We start from the raw sequence: 23,714 nt of genomic DNA, 5'->3' as shown, positions 1-23,714 counted from the left end.
TAATAATATTTACTTTAGTCGGGTTTATTAAAAAAGAAAGAAACAAAAGAAGACCAAGAGAAGAAATAATTCAGCTTCAGACTGAATCCTATTCTGACCTATGTCAAACATTTTGCCTGGTCACTTTTCCCTTGGTAGCTTCAAAATTTGGAAAAGTGGTGTTGGTTTCTTCAGTTTTGGCTTATTTAGAGATAAAAATTGATTTCCATAAGCAAGACAAAAGAAATCAAGTTCATTACTTTGTAAGAGGCTCTGAATTTTTTTTAAAAGCCCACCTCACAAAACATCTTCTACCTTGAACCCCAAATCTATACAAAGTGCACCCGTATCCCCCCTCTCCACCTCCCAAACCCCGTGCAGAACTCTTCCATAGGAGGCACTTGGCAAATGTGATATGAGTTTAATTCAAACCAAACAGAATTTTGTATTGTGACCAATAGGAACCCAAACCTTTGTCTCTGCTTATTAAAAGGCAGGAGTTGGAGGCTGTTCGGGAATCAGCAGCGTAGGCTCTGGCTCCCCATGGTCAAGGGTAGGCTTGTTTCCCACTGTGCTCCTCTGTCTCCTCTCTTCTACCCTTGCTGCCTTTCGTTATCAATCCTTTTTACTCATTTCCATTTCTCTTACCTCTTTCACCCCCTGCCTCTATATGATCTCTCCTTTTGATTCCAGTCTCAGAGCCCCCACTAGTCAATTGGCCCAAAGTCAACAACTAGGACCAGTGCCATCAAGGCTTCCTTCCCTTTCCTTCCTCCTAATCCTCTCCCAGGGAAAGGGGGCCACACCCTGTCCAGGGCCTTGGTCTGTCAGAAGCCAAGGACTAGGAGAAGGCTCAGGGAAGTCCAGAGGCATCTTCCTTCAGTCCTCTGCCACTTCTCCCCACCTGCTTCAAGACATCGGAATCCAAAAGCATTCAAGCAGCAGCATCTACTTAACCTCAGGTTCGTTTTGTTTTGGTTTGGTTTTTTCCTGCATTGCAAGGAGGGTTGGTCTAGATACGTACCTGTGCCTCCCAGAGGGCCCTTTCATGGGCAAGATCTCATGCGGACTTCACAACTATCCAGAGCAGACCACAGCTTCTAGGCACTTTCCCCTAAGGTCTAGAATCCAGTAACTGCAGAGCTGGGAACCAAGGGACTCCCGGCACCAAGTCCCCAGCCGACTTCCTCTGAAACAAAGATTCTTCCAGGCTGATTCCCTGGCCTTTTCCTCAGCTGCAGATCCAGCACACCCTGTGTGCCCCAAACTTCAGAGCTCTGTTTTCAGTGAATCTGCATTATCCTGTAAACTCCTAGAAGACAATTCCACCCAAAATTCGGAGATAGGGCAAGACACCAAGACTATGAATGAGAGACAGGTAGAAAAGGAAAATGCATTATGGTGGAAATTTCTAGAAATCAATTTCTGAGGTTTGAAGGTTTCCAGGGAAGTTTTTACTTCCTCTTAAGACTATTAGACTTTTTTTTCAGCTGTTTTCAAAGCACTGAACTCAAGAACAAATTAAAAGTAGATACACATGCATATTCACACTGAGCAACAGTGGTTTTCAACCTTATACCTCAGCATGTGTGACAGATGGCAATCAGAAGCCTAGCCATGCTCTTGGATGTACCCAGAGTTTAACAATTCCCATATTTAGAGAAACCCTAAAATAATTAATTGTCCCCACCATTCTAAATTGTGGATCCACAACAAGAGGGTGCGGGTCCACAGCAAACATGAACAAAAGCTGCATGTGCAATTACTACAAGCCACCCCTTTCTCCTGCATAAGAAATCATATTAGAATTTCTATAAGAACATAATGGAGATTATCATGAGTTGACTCTAAACTGTTTAAAAATAAATCTTTCACAAACAGCAATACCTTAAATATTAATACAGGTCAAGTATTCCTAATCCAAAAATCCAAAATCTGAAATGCTCCAAAATTCAAAACTTTTTAAATGCCAACATGACACACAAAGGAAATGCTTTTTGGAGCATTTTGGACTTAAGAATGCAAATATTCCAAAAACAAACAAACAAAAAAATTCCAAAATCCAAACACTTCTGGTGAAAGCATTTCAGATAAGGGGTACCCAACTTGTGATAAAACTGCAAATTGTTCACAACAAGCACTATCAATAAGAAGCACTAGTATGGAAAAATGGTCTCACTAAAAAGAATTTAGTGATAAAAACGTTCAAGTTATCATAGGAAAAATTCATATATTCTTTTGAGAGTCAGAGTGAAGTGTTTTCAAGGAGGGATCATGTGTCATTCATTAGGGCATTTTTCACATTGCCTACAAATGCCTGACACAAATATATGCAGTTCGATAAATTTTCAACTGAATAATTTTAAATCGTCTTTTCACTTTTGCATAAAGTATATCTCTATACTTCCCTCCCCAGTTCAAAGAATCACTGAATTTTAGAGTTCGGAAGAAATTGGAGGCATTCTGTTCAATTAACCACACTAACAAGCACTTATCAAATACTATGTGCACGTGGTATGCAAAGGGCTAAATGTGCATGATCTCATTTAATACTGATGACCTCATCAGGTAATATCATCATCATTTTGTAGAAGAGGAAAATAAAGTACAGAGGGGTTAAGCTACTTGCCTAAGGTGCCCAGCAAGTAAGAGGCAGAACCTAGACTGTGACCAGGTCTGTCTGATGCCAAAGTCCACCACCCCAGAGGTCTAGAGAGATCCGATGACTTGCTGGTGTCAGGTGTCCTGCCCCTTCTGAGCACTTTCTACCACCCCACCCTTCACTAAGGAAACAGCACCAGGGTGTAGCCAACATTTCCTAGAGCCAGGAATTCCCTAAATTAGAAGGATGCTATTCTCACCCGAGAAGAGCCTGGTTTTCCTCCGAGCCCACCACAGGTATCTGTCCCTTGGACATCAAACTGTGGGAAAAGCACACTCTGGGAACTTTTCCCCAAGGTTGCTCAAGCACAACAGCTCAGTATCAGTTTGGGTCATTTCTGAGAACAGCTTTCATAACTCAGCCTGCTCTATTTCCTGCCCCTTCTTGAATGCATCAACTGGCCATCCTACCCTTAGTGATGAACAATTTCTCAGAATTGTCTAACAGATATATGTAGGGGTCCCCCTCTCTTCTAGTGGCAATCTTGGTATATCGCCCAATTCCCCACGCTTTGTGTAACTCCCTGTAAAGTCCTCTCCCATACCATCTCCCCAGCCACCTCTATTCTCAACGGTCTACTTCTGCTGTTCTTTGCAGTTTTCCTTTGCTTTGCAAATGAAATGTAAATATGAAGTTCTACCTTCTCCTGCAGATTGTAGAGATCAGATTAATGCCTTTGCTTGGTGAAGCAACATTCCAGGTCATTTGCAGCTGAAGACTTTGTGTCCTCTTTGGTGTGCATCTGTGGAGAAAAACACCCTCCAATATGGTCCCTTATGTCTGGCTTCTCCGAATCTGCCAGATGTCAGCAGGGGACCGATGCTGAGGAGGTGTCCAGCAGCACTCAGGAACACATCACCAACACCTATCAGTAGCCTTCTAGTACCAGCTCCAAACAAACCGACACGAGCACATCTGGACTCCCAGGAACACCCTCCCTTTTGCAGAGGGCTGAATCGACTCCTTTATGCCTGTGACTTTTTTGCTCTGTAACAATGCTGCATGATCTGGAGAAAGAATGTCTTAATGTCAGTATCTGTGTGGTTTCATTGGCTGTTCCCCAAATAAGGAATTCTCAGACTCCCTGCAGCGCCAGGCTTCTCAAGAGCAACACTGTAACCAGACAGGAGCTGCTTTTGCAAAGCCTCATTCTTGTTTTGTGTGGTTGGAGGTCTGCAATCTCATGACCCTCACTGCTATTCCAGAATATATATCCTGGAAACAAAGCCAAAGTCGAGGACAGGCCAGTGGGTAAAAATGCATGCATGAAGAATTTTCTTAAAGGTTTGCTACAACAGTGTTTAAAATACCACTTCTATAAAAGTTTTCCCTTTAAAGGGGAAACTCAAAGTTTGAGACAAAAAGGAATCATAAGATAACACAAAACCTTAAGGAAAATGAAAAAGCTTTATTCTCATCTTAGGTCATGGGAGACGTGCCCACAGGCTGCACGAACCATATTATTAGCACTTATGTTCTGCAGCTCATAATATTCAATCACAAACATGTGTGGTATTTAGTTCAGCTATGTGACAGGAAATAACATTTGTATAATATTAAACCACAGCAAAATCTACCCATGCCTTCAAATATTATCAGCACTGATTCCACCTCAACTCTCCAACCCTGCCCCTCCCCTGTGGCATTTAACTTTCACTTTTCCAGCATGAATTTGGGTCCTGGCTACTTTTTTAACCTTGTTTTAATAATCTGTTCATTTCCTAAATTTAGAGAATAGTGACAAGGATTCTCGCTTGACCAAACTCCAGCCAGGCTCAGAGGCTGCTTCTGAATAGGCCTTTCAACTTCAGCCTCTGAAGCCTTGAAAAAACACTCATACGGTTTCTGATGGCTCAAGGCCACGTCCCTAGGATGATGCTAGCCCCTCCTGAAAGTGCCTGTCTGGGAAAACTCAAGGCTGCCTGAAGAATTTACTGTGTCTTTTAATCAACAGCTGAAGACAGGGTCCCTGTCTCCCAGATTCGGTGGGAAGGTGGGAGCCTAACTTCCATAAATGCCAGTTTGCAAACCCCCAATGGGTTTCTCATGGACCAACCCCCTCTCTCTGACTTTTTGTAAGTTTTCACTTCCGTGACTCTTCTGATCTCATTCTCTCTTTAAAATACCCCAGACACTTCCGTACAAATCAAAGTGGAGTTCAGTGCACACTGGATTCTTTTCCCTATTGCAACAGTTATTAACAATTAAAACATGTTCTCATCACTTTACTGTCCAGCTGTGTTTATCTTTGACAGCAGAATGAACAGACACCAACCCAAACTGGCCAGTCCCAGGAAATGATCTTTACATGAACAAAGAAAAGATTTGGAGTTGGGTAGGCATTCTGATTTTAGAATTTTATTCTTATTATCATGACATTTTTACAAATCCATACCATATTTATGTCACTGTCATAGAGGCTATAGAAATTTGGTAAGCAGAGGACTCAGTTTCCTCATCTGTGAAATGGTGATATTAATATTTACCTCATGTGTAAATTGCCTCATAGGAGGTACTCAATATATGTTAGTCTTCCTTTCTTTTCCTCTCCCTTTCTGTTTCTCCTCTGTCCCTACTGTAGCCTTTGGAACACATACTTTCACTAGTTAGGGGGAAGCTAAGGAGCCCTAACTCTGGAGTTTGGTTTAGCATCAGGTCAACTTATTATGACTCGTTTTCTAAAACTGTGTCTCCATTCTGCCTAACTTCCTTGGGGATCTAATCATGCAGTTTCTGCCTTAGTCCCTGTGCCTGATTCCCTGCTCAGGGATTCTCCTTTGTTATGAGTTGACTGTGTCCCCACAAAATTCATATGTTGAAACCCTAGTCCCAATGTGATGGGATTCGGAGGTGGGGCCTTTGGGAAGTGATTAGGCCACAGGGGTGGAGCCCTCATGAATGGAGTTAGTGCCCTTATAAGAAGAGGCCAGAGAGTTAGCTCACTCTCTTTCTGCCATATGAGGATGCAATGAGAAATTGGCAATCTTTGCAACCTGAAAGAGAGCCCTCACTGGAACCCAACCATGCTGGCATCCTGATCTCAGACTTCCAGCCCCCAGAACTGTGAGAAATAAATTTCTGCTGTTTATAGGCCTCTCAGGCTATGGTATTTTGTGATAGCAGCTCAAACTAAGACACCCTTGAACATAGCACATCCCACAATGGAGAAAAGTTAATAAGTGTAGGAAGAAAAGACCCATGGTCAAATGCATTTGAAAAGTCCTGATTAAAAAGGGTTAAGGTCTCTTCATGGCAATCCTTCCCAGAGCCTGTAGGATACCAATGTTCTTGTGGGCCTCTAGGAGGAGGGAGAAACAGGCAGCTTTCCTTGAGAACCCCATGGAGGGTGTGCTTCTGAACACTCCGGAGTATGAGAAAGATGAAAGTGCCCGGGCCTACAGAACACTCGGTGCACCTTCACCTCTGGAGCCTCACCTTTGCATTCTGTTGCCAGCCTCTCTGCTATGGCCACGAGGATTGGCTCTGGGCCCGTGCAGCTTCTTTGACCCTTCCCGTAGCAGGGTCTTAGCATTGCTCTCAGGACAAGCAGCAGGCACAGGTTCTTCCCCTGGGGCACCAGCAGTCCTCACAGGAGGACATCCCTGCTCTTGCTTTCCCAGAGAGGGGAACCAACGAGCTTCCACATGGGCCGTGGCTGGGACCAACTCTGCCTTCGACCTCAGCAAGCCGGGAGGGCTCTCTTCCCCAGAGCATCCTCGGAGGCATTTGGCAGCTGTCATCACTGCTCCTCTGACCAGCAGCACTAAAGCCTGCCCTCCCGCCCAGACCCGGCCTCTCCTGGCCAAGGCAGGCAGCATCAGAGGACTCAGACCCCCACCCCCTAGGAACAGGGCTCTGCAGTGCTACAGGATGCCCAGTGTGCCCTCTGCCAGGGGCCAGGGGGCCAACAGCCTCTCTCCCCCAACCCCCATCCATGTCCCCACCTGGTCATCTATCCTTCACAGGCCCCTGGGGAGGACCTCAGTATCCCCCTGCAGAGGACCAGGCTATGGGGCGAGGGTCAGCCTCTCACCTGCAATCTGACTGGTGCGCTGAACTCTTGGCCTGTTCTCTCCAGGCACAGTGAGCACCCAGCATCCTGTACAACCAAATTCTGTCCGAGTTGTAAAGGAGAAACCACCTTAATTGGGGCCCTTCCCTATGCTGGACACAGTTCTGGGGCTCATGCTCTCAATCAGCCATCTGCCTGGGCCTCTAGGTCTGCTCTCATCCTCAGACCCTGTGGGTGGCAAGAAGGGGAGCCCCAATTAAGAGGAGCTGCTCTTTCATGGGCTCCTGTGCTCCAGCCACTGCAAAGGCTGACCCAAGAAGGCAGAAGAACACAGAAGTTTAGTGCCACAGACTTTTGTGCCAACATCCCCTGGCCTCTCATGGCAGTTTCTCTACTTAATATCTCTGAGGCATGTTGCTTAACGTCCTTTGGCCTTGATTTCCTTATCCTTAAAGTGAAAATAAATAACACCTATTTCACAAGCACCAAATAAGTTAATGATAGTAAAATGCCATAGAGTAGGAACTTAAAAAATGGTAGCATGGTGCTTACAAGAGTGGGGTTCCTGGATCTGCATTCACCATTGCTACATTGCCCAAGCAGCAGGCTGAGCCAGGCTTGCAGGGTTCCCTGCGAGAGTCCACGGTAAATTGGCCTCTCATTCTCCAGCAAGAGAAAAACAAGGTGCAATCCCAGTGCATGCTGAATTGCATTGTGGAATGAAAGGCACTACTTAATGAAGCAAGTCAGCACAGTACCTGGAGACGTCAAAAGTAATCAAGAAAAAGACTAATCAGAAGCGATGTAGGCCCTTCATACATGTGGCTGACTGAAAGTTTCAAACCTGAAAACCTGGGCCCATGCTATTACCCACAACCCAAGACTCAGCATCACTCTCTACCAGTGGTTCTCAAACATGAGCAATTTAACTCCCCAGAGAACATTTGGCAGTCTCTGGAGACACTTTTGGTGTCACCACTGGGGATGGGAAGATGAATCTAGCAGGTAACAGAGAGGGATGCTGCGAAATGTCCTACAATGCATAAGACAGCCCCTCACAACAAAAAATTTTCCAGTCCAACATGTCAATAGCACCAACCTTGAGAAACCCTGCTCTATATCAAAGTCAGTGAGCTGGGAGCAAAGCAAGCATGGGTCCAGCCTTCTACATGTGTCTACTTTGTGGACGATGAATCAGGGGCTTAAGTGTGGCAGTTTGCCTGAGGTCACACAACCAGAGCACGGTGCTGTCAGAATCGAACCCTGTCTCTGGCCCCAAATCTACATTTTCCACTATACCCTACTGACTTCCAAGGTAGAAATCAGAATAGGCAGAATAGGGGAAAGGGAAGGTAAAGAAATATTTTATAAGAAAACTTGAGAGGACTTGGACACCAAATGTGATCTGGAAAACAAAGGAAAAGGGCAAGTGAAGCACTTGGACTAGTGAAGCCGTAGGAGAGGCAGGAAGAGGAGCTGGTTTTACACACATCGGTCAGGTCTGAGGTGCATCTGCGTGGGAACATCTACCAAGAGGCAGGACCTTGAAAGAAAACCAGAGGCTAGAGATGTAGAGTTGGGGTCTCTCAGGGCTAGGAGAGAACTAAATGCAGGAGAGAATGGGCAAAGCCCGAGAGCATCCAAAGTTGAGGGCTGAGTCATTTTACAGAAGGGAAATATGAAAAGGAGAAAGTAAGACACACCCAGAAAGGCCAAGGTAAAACCAGGGGACGCAGGAACGACCAAGGCAGGGAAGTTTCTCTTGGGACCTTGAAAAATTGCAGAGCAGGGACAAGAGAGATGGGAAGACTTTGGGGCTTACTGATTTGGTCATTGGTAAGAGGGTGGGGGGCAGTTTCAGTGAGGCCAGCTGCCAATCTGGAAGCAAGCGAGCGGCCTGCTTGCCCTGCATGGATGCTGTGGGCGGAGGCCGGGCTCTTGCTCCCCCCCAGGTTCCTGGATTTTTGCAGCTCTGCTTACGGCAGCTGTGGTGCTGTGTTGCTTCCTGGGTGGACCAGTTTCTGGCAGCCCTAGTAACAGCCTGCCTCTTCACACTCTGCCTACCTCCTGGTCTCAGAAGCAGCACAAAGAGGACCCCAGGGCTTCCCACACTTCAAAAAATTCAGCCCACTCCTGGCCTTCGGAAGGAGACAGACAAGCAGGCCTTGGTCAGAGGAGACTGCGCAAACAAGGCTTGCTTTCAGGGCTGCCTTCTGGCATTCATGTTCCCGTGGGCTCTTCAGTGGAAAGAGCAAGGCACTCAGAGAGAGAAATGAGAAAGGGCGTTATCCTCGAGGGGCTCCCAGGGCTGGGCTGGGGTGCAGGCCCTATGGGTACTGGACGGTGGCTTCTGAATTCTCAAAGCAAGCCCTGAAAATGATGTGAGATAAAGTTAGCTGAAGGGGGTTTGGCTCAGATCACACACACAGCTTAAATACTATATGCAAATCTCGTCCTTCCCCTCTCCCCTGCAGGCCTACTGCCCCTCCTGAAGATAAGCAGAAAATCCTGGAAGTTTAAAGAACTATAAAGAAGATCTCACTCCAGACTTAAGTATTTAGCGGAGGAATAACCAAAATCAATCACTTCGCTATGAAAATTTTTCAAGTAATTTATCTTAATTACCATGCAAGTGCTTTTAGTGTTTTGAGAGGAGGCAGGTAGCCAAATGGCCCAGAAAGGATATTTAATGCTCTGAAATGTAATTCCTTCCCACACGTTAAACAAGCTTTGTTCAGATTGGAATGGCCTGGATGAGAAGTTCAGGACCAGCACCTGCAGGGAGAGTCCTCCAGGGTCTCTCCCCTTGGATGCTGGGCTTTGGGGAGTGCTGGCCAAATGTTATAGTACGAATTCCTGTATCGCACATCCCCCTGCTCGTTCATTCAGTGAATAATACCAGAGTGTCTCCTAAGTGCCGGTTCTGAGTTGAGGAGCATGGAGACCACAGAGATGAGTACGGCCTGATTTCCTGATGGCATGGTGGGGAAAGAAGGGTTTAGAAGCTAGAGAGACTGGTGTTCAAATGCCACCCCTGCCACTGACTAATGTGTGCCATGGAGCAAGTTACTTCACTTCCCTGAGCCTCAGTTTCCTCAGGAGTGAAACGAGGATAACATTACTTCTATGCTCTGAATGTCTCCCCCAAATTCGTATGTTGCAACTTAATCCCTAATGTGATAGTAACAAGAGGTGGGGCCTTTGGGAGGTGATTAGGCCATAAGGGCAGGGCCCTCATGAATGGGATTAGGGTCCTTATAAAAGAGGCCTTGTTCGCCCCTTCCACAATGTAAGGACACATAGCAGGCACCATCTGTGACATCTTGCCAGACATCTAATCTGCCCACGCCTTGATCTTGGACTTCCCAGCCTCCAAGACTGTGAGCAATAAGTTCTGTTGTTTATATTAATAAATTACTCAGTCTAAGATATTTTGTTATAGCAACCCCAACAAACTAAGTTACATTAAAAGGTTCTCGCGCATACTAAAGTAACATCTGTGAAACAGCAGGCACGTGGGGAGATCATAAATAGAACCTGTTATTATTACAGGTTGAGGATCCCTTATCTGAAATGCTTGGGACCAGAAGTGTTTCGAATTTCAGATTTCTTCGGATTTTGGAATATCTGTATTATACCTACCAGTTCAGCATCACTATAACCCAAAAATCAAAAATCTGAAGTGCTCTGATGAGCATTTCCTTCGAGCCTCAGCGTAGCATTCAAAAAGTTTCAGATTTTGGAGCATTTCAGATTTCATATTTTTGGATTAGGAATGCTCAACCTATATGGACACCTGCTCCTACAGTGCTTACAACTTGGTGGGAAAGGCCAGAGAAAACAACAAATGAAAGATACGATGCACTCTTCCTCCTCCACTTAAGGGAACGGGCAGCGTCACGTGCGGCTCTGGCTCAGGAGCAGGGACGGCTTCATGGGGAGGGGACAGCTGCTTGGTTGAAGACCCAGGGCAGCAAATCAGCCACTCACAATTGCACCCTCTGCTCATGGTTCTGTTGATTCGGGTCAGGTGCCAGTTAACACCAGTGTAAAAGAATTTCTCCCACCTGGCTTTATTCACCCCAGTAAGCAGACACAAAATCCAATTACACACACTGTGATCATCGCTATGGCAGTTCTCTTTTCTGGCTGCCCAAATCGGGCCACAAGCCACAAAGAGACAACCTCAGAGATGATCAAGACTGTACACGTGCCCCAGAATCAAATACATTTTGGTTTATCCGTGGCCAGTCCCAGGCTGTGGCTGATCACCAAGCTCACTGGAAATGCCCACCATTACTGTGGACACACAGGCAAGAACTACTGAATTACAAAGAAAAGCATGTTGGCTTCTGTCCTCTCCACCTCCATGGAATTCCATGAATAAGTCTGTGAGCAATTTGAGCGATCCCCAAAAGAGAGAAAGACTTTCAAAAAATCATTTATTAAGGTCCTATTTACAAACCAGTAATAAAAGATCAGCATTGACTTAAGGTCTCAGCCTCAAATGCAGTTATCAGCACAGAAAAATAATATTCATGTCTCTAAGTCCACAGGGAGTGCTTGTAAAACACTTGCAAATTATATAGAATTTCAAAGGCCACCAAAGGTTTAACAAAGAATTTTGCACTTAAAGCAAAGTCTGATTAGAAATGCATAAGCGGGTGCTGATGATTGGATTTGCCAACTGACATTCTCAGCATTCGCCTATGTTTAAACTTACAGATCTCTAAATTTCAACCTGGGGCGCTTGAGCCCGTGGCAGACTAACCTCCTCCTTCTCAATGCTGAGTCCAATTTAAATGAGTAATTCCCAGCCTCCTCACAAGGTCTGTTCTAAGGCCAAGGTCATTCCAGGTGTCTCTGCACAGCCCTGCCCAGCAAAGCCCACAAGCTCCTGACAGATCTGGCCCAGCAGAGCAAGGGGCTCACCCAGCCTCTAGGTGATGGCTGGTCTCTGCTGGACACCAGCCAGGGCTCTGCTCTCTCCCCACACCCATCCTTCTACCAGACTTCACACTCCTGCTCACAACACACAGAGATGAAGTCCCCACAGCTGTTTGCTTGGCCTGGGAACCAGGAGACCGGTGCTTGGGAGGTTTTATTCCAGCTCTGCTTCACTCTGGATCTGTAAGTTTAAATAAGTCACCACTAGCGACTGGTTTCCAAGGTCCCTTCAAACTCTAACAACCTATGACGATCTATTCTCCTAAGAAGGGGTCCACAGAGAAGTGTGTGCCTCTCTGATTCTGCTTTCTGCTTACACTCTTCTGCACTCCTGCTACCAGGCTTCAGGCTAGAGGTTTTCCAAAGATGGTGCAACAATATCTTTCATCCCCTGCTCGTCTGAAATGTCACCTTGCCCCTCCTTCATCAAGACGGGTTTCTGTCTCTCCTCCTCTTGGATCTGGAGTGGGCCCTAGCACTGCTCTGACCAATGCAAGGTAGCAGAAGTGACACCATGACAATTCTGACCGTAGCCCTTAAATGACCCAGAGGCTTCTGTTCCACCTTGTCAGAGCCTGAGACTCCACCTAAGAAGCCCAGGCTACTCTGCTGGACAGAGAGGCCATACGGAGCAGCCACTCTGAGGCACCATCTTGGATATCCAGCCCCAGCTGTCATCAGACTACGGCTACAAGAAGAACCCCAAGCACCACCCAGTCAACCTACAGAATGAGGGGAGATAATATTAAATTGTGGTTTTAAGTCTCTACATGTTTTTTGTGGTAAACTATAAATAAAATTTAACCTTCTAACCATTTTTAAGTGTACGTTTCAGTGGCATTAAGTACATTCACATTGTTGTATAGCCATCACCATTATCCATTCCTAGAACTTTTTCATCTTCCCAAACTGAAACTCCATACCCATAAAACATAACTCCACAATCACCCTCTCCCCAGCCCCTGCAACCACCATTCTACTTTGTGTCTCAATGAATTTGACTACTCCAAGGACCTCCTGGAAATGGAGTCATACAGTATTTGTCATTTCATGTCTAGCTTATCTCAACGTTGTCTTCAAGGCTCATCCATGTTGACGTTCAAGCCAGAATTTCATTCCTTTTTAAGGCTCAATAATATTCCATTGGATGGATATACCACATTTTGTTTATTCATTCATCCATGGATAAAAACTTCTACATTTTGAAGTGGTTGCCCTGTAGCAATAGATCATTGGAGCAGTGGGCAGTGCAGCCATGGGCAGCACAGCCAGGTTCCCAAGGCAGACGTCAGGACATGGACAGTCTGGTAGGAACACAGAGCACCAGGCGCTACACCTCAGAGTAGGTGACATTGGCAGCTGGCCAGGAACCCAAGCTGGAGCTCACAATAGCATTTGTCACAGTGGCCTGGGTGTCTCCTTGGGTCTCCATTCCAGGCTGGGAACAAGCCCAGGACAGCGACAGGATCTTATTCATGCCTAGGTCCCCAGCCCTGGAACAGGCTGAGGGCCTAGAGCCCAGTAAATGTTTGGTAGAAGTACCTTATACTTCAGCCTGGTTCTGACTCACCCCACAGTTGTTTACATGTTCCCTGCAGGGCAAGAACTATGCCAAGGAAAGTGCAGAAGAGCAGCTGCTCCTGGCTAGAAAGAAAAGGGAGAGGCAGCAACAGAAGCACATTCTGATCGGGAAATATTCACCACCAGACAGCTCAGGATCTCCATCAACGCACCCGCTCAGACCCAGGCAGGCAGAGGCTTCAGCGGCTGGAAGTTAGGACAGCATCCAGGGCCTCACGCTGAGCAGCAGAATGAGGCCTCTCAGAGATCAGCCTAGCTCAGCTTGTTGGGCCCAATTCCCAGGGCCCAGGGGCAATTGAGCCTCACATGCCCATTGCAAGGGCAGAAGCAGGGAGGGGCAGGGCTTAGAGGGGCTTGGCCCATGGTCAGGGCACAGGCCATGGAGGGTAGGGAAGGGAACTTGAACTATGAGCTCAGTTGCAAACCCTAGCCCAGGGAGCTTTGGGACAATGACCTTCCTTCATTGCAGGAGGACCCAGAGTGGTTACACTACATCCTCAGGCCTCTTACCCATAACCACTTTACGCAGGAAACTCCTATCTATAGCCCAACCTGCTGTGATGTTCCACTTGGCCACATAACTAGGGTGCCTGACACAGGTCAGGACATACCAGAGCATGGACGTTAATTCCAAGTTTTAGGAGACTTGTTCTTGGTTGACTGAAAGCATGAATGCCGACCATATAAAGGCCCACTGGGAGGATTAACAAAAAGTTGAATTTCAACTGTGCATTCAGGTTTTCCAGCGCATAAAGATAAAGTAAAACCTTGAGTAATAACTCTGAAAGTGTGTTTCCCTATTTCTCTCCCAGGCATATACCTTGAAATTTAGGAATTGCTTGACATGTGGAAAGCAGCTCTAAGCACCAGTGAAAGAACCCAGAAAACCTGGATTTTGGACTTGGCTCAGCTTCTAAATGTGGCACTTGGAGCAAACCAATTAACCTCTTTGAGTCTCAGTTTCCCAATCCATAAAATGGAGGATAATAGTATGTATTCCCATGGTTTGTTTATGTGCGTTGATAAGAATATCTGCGATATATTAATATGTATAATCTTGTAAGAAAAACTATAAATATGTTAGAGATTTATTTATGTTCAGTGGGTGCATGCTAATACCTGCTGAATAAACGGCTGAATAACCTAAGATTATAACAAGACTCCCATTTGGTGAGAGCAGGCCTCTGTCCACACTTCAGAATCCCCAGCTGGAGTATAGAGCAGATCCTAGCAGGCCACCTCACTCCCCAGGGGGCCACTGACCAGCTCACCCCTATCTGAACAACCGACTCCCCAAGCCTGCCCTCGTTCTTCCCACCTGGACATAAGCTGGAGCTGGCCTCATCTCGAGGACTGGAGTCCGCCCCACCACCCCTGGCCTAGTTCCCACCTCCGAACATGGCACTAGGCTGCTTCTTGAGCCAACTGCCAAACCCAGAACCCTAGGTGCACCCCAGGGTCTCCACCACCTTGGACAGCAGATGGAAACAACTCATTCCCTTTCCCTGGTTTTCTTGAAGCATAGCTGCACAGAGGGTTTGTGGACCAGGAACCAGAATCCACCCACCTTGAACCTGGACTCCATCCTTGACCTTCACCTGCAAAATGAGGCTCCTATGGGCTCTTCTATCTTAAGGGGCTTTGGGGAGCCTCATATAAGGTGATGGACTTGACAATTTCTTTGAAAAATATAAAGCACTTGGTAAGTCCTATTGCTCTTGTTACACTTGTTGGTTTACTTCAGTGTGGTCTCAGACTATGAGTCTCTAGTGACCTAGGATGGTTTCCTGGGTAAATTCTTTTGGTACAGTGGCCACACAGAGAGCGAACAGCTTGATGCTCTTTGGGACTCCAGTGCTATTAGCAAACACAGAACGATCTCCAGGACAGAGGCTGGAGGGAAGTCAGGAAAGCTGGGTTCTGGCCTCTTTGGCTCTGCCAGTAAATTAAGCGCATCACTTAACCTCTCTGGGCATTTTTCTTCATATGCACAATGGAGCTTACAAGCCACCCACATTCCTATTCACCAGGATACCAAGAGGGCAAAGAGTTTAGGGGGAAAAAAAAACCAAAAAACACTGCACAAGTAGAAATGCTGTAGTATTCAGTAGGCATGGAGAGTTGAGAAAGAAGAGATGAAAAAGAAAAATGAAAGGGGAAAATAAATGAAAGAGAAAGCAAGCATTTGGGGTGAAGTGTGAGGCCCTTAAGAAAGCAAGAATGGAATGCCGTGGAAGTTTCCAGTGCAGAAAGTGTCTCCCAAGCCTGAGAGTCCGTGTCTAGGTTAAACCATTTACCCCAGAGTCTCCAGCGGACAAAAGTAGAATGGAAGGAAGTGAAGTCTTCCATCACCTGAGGTGGCAGGAACACATACCAGAAGCAGTTGAGGCTCAATGCTGTTTGTTTTTGCAGCTCAGCCCCCTCAGAACAAGAAAATAGATGAGGAAGAATAGGTCCACTACCTGTAAAAACTGCACGATGTCCCTAGAGAGGCCCTGGCCAGGCCATATCCTGACATGCGAGGTCCCATTCAGGGAGCTTCATTTTAAGTGGGGCATTCAAAGACTAAAGAGTTCCCAAAAGCTGGTCACCAGAACAGCAGGGTGTGCTGAGATCACATCACAAAAGGAAAGGCTACGCGATCGGAAAGTGTTTACCTAGACAAGATTTGGTGAGGGCATGAGAAGCAAAGGCTCTCTTAGAATCAGAAAAAACTTTAAACACCATCTAGTCCAATTCACAATTCAGGAATCTCTAACACAACATCCCTGATGAGAAATTACCCAGCTGCTGCGTAAACTCTTCCAGTGATGGAGAGACCTCATTACTTTGTGAGTTTATCTCATTATCATTTGGACAAGATTAAACTCTTCTCCCTCCAGTTAACCCCAAATTAATTTCTCCTGGCTTCCATCTATGCTCTGGGGGACACAGATTAAGTCTAAACAATTTTTCACATACGCATCCTTCAGATAACTTGAGATAGACAGCTGGTATTGACGACTGGCACTGGGTCTTCCTGCAGACTTTCCTGAGAGCAGGGCACATTTTCAGCACATCCCTGAAAGCACACTGCCCAGCCTCCTTCCATGCTGGCTTCCTGGTGATCTCCGGCCAGCTTTGACCTCAGACTGCCATGGGACACTGGCTGCTGCCCCTGTCTTGCTCAAGGAGTCTCACCCTGGCCTTGCCCCTTAGCTCTGTGCTTGCTTTACAACAAGGTCTTGGCCTCCCACCCTACTTTGGGCAAACTCTGGTCCATCTCTTGGTCTCGGCTTTGCTGCTCTGCCCAGTGCTGAGGCCTTGACATGAACACGCTCCATGATGGGGCTCCATGACAGAGCCCCAAATTCATGACACTTAATGGAAAGCAGCTGGTCATTTAACGTTAGGCCTAATAATGATTGCATCTAGAATGTTCAAGGGGTATTAAATATCTTTCCTAACACTTCATTTGAGGAAATAGAAGTCCAAAGAGGTAAAATGAGTCACTCAGGGTAACACAATTAAGACGATGAATGCGAAATCTAATCTTATGTTCCTGCCCAATATTCTTTCTATGGCAGTTAAAAGGAAGCAAGACTACATTATGCCTCTATTCTATTTTGGGGTTAATTTTCCATAGTTTGTATATACATACATTCATTCTTTCTTTGACTTAACAGAAATTCACTCAGCACCTACTATGTGCTTTGTAAAGATTCTCAGTAAGATTTGAGGTAAGCTTCCCATTGGGATCTATGCCTTGGTGTGTGCTAGCACAGTGTGTGTGAGTGAATTAATTCTTGGATGCATGCACATGTTCATCCGATAAGAATAACCGAGAACACTTAAAACTATGCCACATACTGCTGCAAGTCAAAAACAGTCACAGTCCAGCACTCAGAGCATTCTCTGTCTAGTAGGGACAATCCTCAAGTGTGTGTTAATGTGATAAAGCCAATTATGGGGTTCTCTGGGGACCCAAAGCCAGGTGCCTAGGGGAGATTGGCAGAAGCCATGGTGGTAATAGTAATTGGGGGAGGGGAGAGGCAGGGAGATGGAGCTGCTGGTCCTAGTGGATTGAAACAGCTTCTGAGCTGAATCTTGAAGGTTGATAGGAATTGATCAGGCAGAACAGAGGTGACTGTGTGCAAAGTCAGGGAGACAGGAGACAGCCTGACTTGGCTGGAGCCAGGAGTTGATGCAGGTGATGCGGGGAGAGGCCACCAGGTGAGTAAGGTCACGGAAACCATTCTGCATCATGCTAAGGAGTTTGATTTTATCGAAAACACAAGGAGGATTCAGTGAAAAAATGTAAAGACTGAAATATAAGAGGGAGAAGGAGTTGTATTCATGTACATCTCTCATGGCATGGGGCAATTTCCCCAAAGCTTTGCAGAACTGCAACATCACCCTCACCATTCTTCACAGTGACTTGGTGGCCCCAGAGAGTGATGTCAGCTTTAGAATCATGACCAGCTGTGATATGTGAAAGCCTCAAACAGAGCAGCTGCTCAGTAAGTAGCAACCAAACGCCCCAGCCACATACATCAAAGTGGGTGGAGGTGGAGAAGTCCTAAACAAAGCAAGCTCAGGGTCCAGGAAGCAAAGAGAAGTCAAGTCCAAGCAAGGCAACAAATCAGAAACACGACAAACAGAAAAGTTCAGGAGGGAATGGCTTAAAGGAACATGGTGATTCATAAACATGGAGAATGAAGAGCACAGGCAGACTAGAAAACCAATACAGGAGCCAGCACCTGTCTCAGGTGGGGAGATGCTGGGTGTCTCCGTGGGCAGGGAGCACTTGGGGTAGCCTGTATAATGCCCCTGAGAGTCAGGGAACGACGCCCCCTCTGACAAGACAGACGACAAGCAGGCCATAGCGGTAGGAGTTTGCAGCAGGGTTGGGACACGTGCTTGGCTCAGTGTGCACGCACACGTGCATGCGCATGTGTGAGCACTTACATGTGTGATCAGTTAAATGGGAACATCTGGCGGGAGAGGGGAATGTGTGGGTGAGGAGGAGGCAGATCCCAACAAGCAGGGGGCTGTTTAAAGGGAGCTAAACCCTATCCCGTGTGATATAGAGCCATTTTCACATGGAGTGTATAGTCAGATGATTGATAAAGATGATGTTGGAAGCCTAAAATAACAGTTTCCTGCCTTATTGGAGGAAAATGTTGATCTAGGCAAATTTGAGCCTTTTTGGAATTGAAGGATTCTGACATTATCAGCCTGTTCCCAGGAAAGACTGATCACATTTCTTAACAAGGTAATTTTTCTGAAAATCAGGAGCACCTGACCACCACTATTATTACTCCTTAGAATGACGCCAACTAGGAACCTTCTGCCGAAGCCAAGACTAACAGAGGCACCAGGATTTTCACAAAATTTACAAGGCCCCGCTTCAAGCCACAAATGAGCAACAGGTTTGGAGCTGCACTAGGAGAAGTCCTTGATGGTAAAGGTTTGGGATGAAAACATTTCTCTACGTTTGCATTAACGCTAAACTTAGGCCAACAAAAACAAGGTTTGTTGCATCAATTATCATCTTCCCCGCCCTCCTAATTGGCCCTGAACATGAGCTACCGTGAGCTGGGAAAAAAACATTCAAAGGGATGAACAGAGGCCAATGTTCAGCCCTGTCTCTGAATTTCTGGGCCATGGCTGTTTTAAATTAGATTCTCAATGCTGCTTCTATGAAACTCTTGGCTTAGCTCTGCAATGGAAAAGCTATTTTTGTGCTCTGAGCCATAGATATTTATATGGAGGCACATCCATAATTCCAATTACGTTTTGTTTTCATGATGCTCTTTTTCTTTACTTAAGAACAGTCATAGCTATCATCATTATTATTAATTCTGATAAGATACTTGCAAAAAGCAACATGCTCTGAGCCAAACACAGACTCCACAGGGCCCAGATAAGTGACTGCTATAAAACAGGCAGATTTGAGGTCTTGTGTAATTCTCAAGAAATACCTTCATTTCTTCTATCTCTCTGGCCACCTCTTGTTTGTTGGTTCCCTGCCTCACCTACTCCTCAAACACTCAGGGCCTTCATGATCCCTCCTAGGAAAACTCAGTCACAGAGGTGGCTATATGTAATTTTATACCTCATACACTCTCTCTGGGATCTTTACATTTAAAATGTTACCTTTAGCAATGAGATGAAGGGTTTTCATCTCCTTTAAGGACAGAGCACTAACAAATTAAGCAAAGAGATATTTCTGGTTAAGAGGCGCATGGTTCTCAAATAACATCATAGTTATTCTAGAGAAAGGTCAAGCAATAGGCTGGGGGTGGCTATTAAGGGATGGTCAAGAAATAGGCTATTAAGAGGTTGTATAGAAGCAAAATAAAAATGGTAGTCCAAAAGCTTTAAGGAAATTCACCCAAGAGAAATATAAATTGATTACCAAGAAAACATAAGATATTAGGAGGTGTAACCATGGCCGCTCCCCAGCAATCTCTCGGATTAGACCTTCTGAGTCACAGTCCTGGTTTGAAAGAATCAGAGAAGGGGAGGGGAGATGATGGGAGAAAACAAACATTTGTGAGCATTAACAAATGTCAAGCACTTGGCTCATCTTATTTTCAGTTATCTCACGTAATCTTCAGAACAACCTTTTGTTCCAACTGTCTTACGGAGAAGACAACTTAGCCTGAGAGAAGTTAAGTAATTTGCCCAAGACCACACATCTAGTTAGTGGCCAAGCTTGGATTCAAACCCAGATCTGCCTGACTCCAAATCCATTTCTTTTCCACTGTCACTTAAGGCTGATATGAGGGCCAGAGGAGAAGGCCAAGGACTATTGCTCATTTGGCTTTCTTAAAAGAACAGGGTTTTTTGAGGGGGCATGGGGGAGTATCTCTGTACAGACTTCCTTTAACATTATAAATAGGCTCCACTGATACTGATCAACATACCCAGAAATGGTGTCAACTACAAATAAATAATCAATTGCTTAATGTAAACCTCTGTGCACTGCTAGGGACACAAGTAAACATGCATGCCCAGCAGAGCGAATATTACCTTCATATACCAAGGAGAACAGAAATCTTTTCACTAGAGTTTTTCGTTTTCAACATAGATGTGAGTTAGGATGCTAGGTGGGCATGAGAAGGTTTTAATCTACTACAGAGACTCTACAGGACAGCACTTGGGAAACAGAGAAGCATACTGGAGAAATTCAGATCTCTTCTGGACTGAGAACATGTGGCCAGATGAGAATGAGACACCACACCAAAGATGCAGGGTCCCATGTGATGGTGGCATTGACACACAGTAGTATTCAGGCCTCTTCTCTGCTGCATTCTCGCAGTAGCAGCAGATTTCATATTTGGGAGCCAATGTATATATATGGAGTCAGACGCACTACCGTTGCGTCACGAGGTCGGCCAAGGAGCCAATGTATATGTATTTACTTAACTGTATTCTATTTTACATAGAACAAATAAAATAGACTTTAAAATTAGTAGTTAAAGACCTCAGTCAACATGATGAATTGGGTTGGAATTACCCCTCCCAATCTAAGCACTTCAAAACACTGAAAAAAATATAATTATCTCAAACCTAGATAGAATAGAAAAAGCTCCAGGTACCAGAAATGAAGGGGGAAGTCAAACTTAGGTCAATGAGTGGGAGCTGAAGCCAAGAGCTTCATGGAGAAATGGAGAAATCCAGAACAGTTAGAGGCCTAAATAGTGGGGGGCTGGGATATCAATGACCAGGCAGGCAGTGAGGGGCCTCCAGGTGATGGCCACCTATACCAGGAGCTGTTAATGGAGCACCTGCATAAAGCTGGAGGTCATAAAGGGCTGCTTCATAAGTGACACAGGTCTACAGGAACGTCACTTACCAACCTGAGAAAACAGCAAGAAAGCTTGTTATCTGCTTGGGCAAAGAGTAGCAAATGAGTGACCTCTAAAAATTTGAAATCCAGGCTTGTGCCACATGCAAGAACAAGGTTGAAACGCCTATGTCCAGGTAGCACAGGGAAATTAGCCAAGAAATTAACAAAAAGGCCAGTTTGTAGTGGGTAAAACCCGAAAGAGTACCAGTAGAAGTAAACGTAAAACAGTTTCATGAGGTGCTAACAATCTGAGGTCTATAAGATTTCTATGGAAAACAACTCCTGATAGATATGTGAAACCAAAGAGGAAACAAATCATCATTTAAAAAAGTCAAAAGTGGAGATAACAAATAACCGAAAAGTATGTTGAAAATATTGAAAGAGATACTAAAAGGATTAGAAATCATAAAGGGATCATATTTAAAAAGGCAGATATGAAGTATCAAATAGAAATTCTAGAAATAAGACATTAAATTTAAAAAATAAACCAATGAATGAGTTGAACAGTAGACTAAATACAGGTGATGAAAAATTAATAAATTGAAAGATAAAACTGAAAAAAATCACCCATAATGCAGTTAAGATAAAGAGATATGATATGAAAGAGAACTCTCTTAAGACATGGAAGATATAGAAGCAAAAAAGAGAAAGTTCAACGTTTGCCCAATGGGTGTTCCAAATGGAGAGACTATAGAGTGTGAGGGACTGAATATGAAGACAGGGGCTTTTGTCTCTTACATTCATTCCTGTATCTCTAGCACCTAGAAGTATTCCTGACACATAGTCAATGCTGAACAATTATTTTAAAATAAATTTGTAGAGAAATCAACTGAGAAACCTTTAGATATGAAAAGAGACATGAATCTTCAGATTAAATGAGTACACTGACATCAAAGTAGGATATATAAAAACGGACTATACCTGGACACAGGTATATAATGACAAGGCAAAATATGAAAGGGAAAAAAAATCTAAAAAATCTCCAAAAGAAAAAAATAAATTGCCTAAAAAAGAATGACAGACCAAAAAGAGATTTCTCATGAGGAACAACTGAGGCTAAATAACAGCAGAAAACTATCTTATAAAATGCTGAGGGAAAATATCTACTTAGAAGTCTTTAACTTGCTAAATTATCTTCCAAGAGTAACATGAAATACAGACATTTTCAACACAAAACAAAACATACTCACAAGACTGAGAGTATTACAACCCCAGATCTTTACTGGAAAAATTATCAGTATAAAGAAAATGAACACAGAGACAAGAAGCAATGTTGAGACAAGAAATTGGAAAAGCTAAATAAATTTTAACTGAAAAAAAATAAAGAAAAGTAGAAATAACAACAGTAATGACTAGTTAGTGGGGAGGAGGTTGGAGGACTGTATACATGTTGAACTAAACCACTAGACCACAATAACCAGGGAGATGGGAGGCAGGGCAGATTAGATTTAAAGCCATCTAAGGCCATTGCACTGTTTAGAGAAAAATGGAGAAAAACTGATTAGCTTAGTTAAATGAAATGTACATGCTAAAAATGTGAAGATAATTATTAAAGAATACAAACAGAATTTATATCTTTAAAACAGTTGACAGAAAAAAGTAGGAATATATAAAACCTGTTCAATTCAAAGGAAAATAGGAAAAGAGGAAAAAAAGAAGCAACAAAAAAATGGTAAAAAGGAAATAAAAATGAGCATGGCAGATAGATCATATATATGTGTGTGTGTATATATATATATAATTACAAAGAATATAAAAGTTAAAACAACAAATTTTCAGGTTATAAAAAAATCAATCTATATATAAATGATGTTTCTAAGATACACATTTAAAGCCACCACACCTGGCTAATTTTTACTATTTTTAGTCGAGAGAGGGTCTCGCTCTTGCTGAGGCTGGTCTCAAAATCCAATCCTCCTGCCTCAGCCTCCCAGAGTGCTAGGATTACAGGCACGAGCCACCAGGCCTGGCCTCCTAGAAAGTCCTTAATTTAATAAAGAATATCTACTGAAACCTTAAGGAAACTTCATGCTTAATGGAGAAATTTCAAGAGTATGTATTAAAGATAGTAAGAAGACTTGGTACCAACATTATCAAAAGGAAAAAAATAAAGTAAGAAGACAAGGGTACCCTCCATCATGGTTGCTATTGAACATTGTCCTGGAGAGCCTACCCGATGCAATTAGACAAGAAAAAGGATACAGGAATCATAAGAAAGGAATGGAAAAGAAAAGGCAAATTATTGTTGTTATGTGATTGTCTATATAGAAAATCCAAGAAAATCTACATACACACTATTAGAACTAAAAGAATAAGCCAGCTGGGATGCTGAGTAAAAGAACAAAATTAAAAAATCAAGAATGTTTCTATGGGCCAGCAAATAAATTAGAAAACATAATGAAACAAAGGTTATTTATTAATAAAATATCAACAAAATCTATAGAAAGTAAATACGGCAAAAGTTGTACAAGACACGTATAGGGAAATCACCAGTCATCATTCACCTGAATAAAAGGAGAAGATGGGAGGATCCAACATTGTAAAGATGTTAGTATTAACTGAATGCATTTTCTAAAAGAATCTCAAGATTTTGCATGTGTGTGCAACTCTAAAACTAATATTTATATCAACTAGTAATATCCAAGAAGGTTAAGAACGTCTCAGATAATATAAAAGTGATCATAATAGCAATTATT

General features: G+C 44.2%; 1 protein-coding gene across 5 annotated transcripts in view; it reads right to left on the bottom strand.

Annotated features, from left to right (window-relative positions):
- STON1 (stonin 1) overlaps positions 1-23,714 on the bottom strand; it is a 103,052-nt gene that overhangs the window by 74,328 nt on the left and 5,010 nt on the right. The window contains exon 1 of one of the 5 annotated variants that reach the window (XM_045549564.1): positions 3,282-3,442. The exons of 2 other annotated variants lie outside the window; for them this stretch is intronic. The gene's annotated coding sequence lies outside the window, so the exon portion shown is untranslated. Of the gene's footprint in view, positions 1-1,003; positions 1,065-2,840; positions 2,879-3,281; positions 3,443-23,714 lie in introns of those variants that run through there. 2 more of the 5 variants (XM_045549565.1, XM_045549566.1) reach the window with 2 other exon arrangements.

Source organism: Lemur catta, chromosome 4 (assembly GCF_020740605.2).
Source record: "Lemur catta isolate mLemCat1 chromosome 4, mLemCat1.pri, whole genome shotgun sequence".
Taxonomy (NCBI): Eukaryota; Metazoa; Chordata; class Mammalia; order Primates; family Lemuridae; genus Lemur; species Lemur catta.
This window is presented reverse-complemented; position numbering and strand designations above follow the sequence as displayed.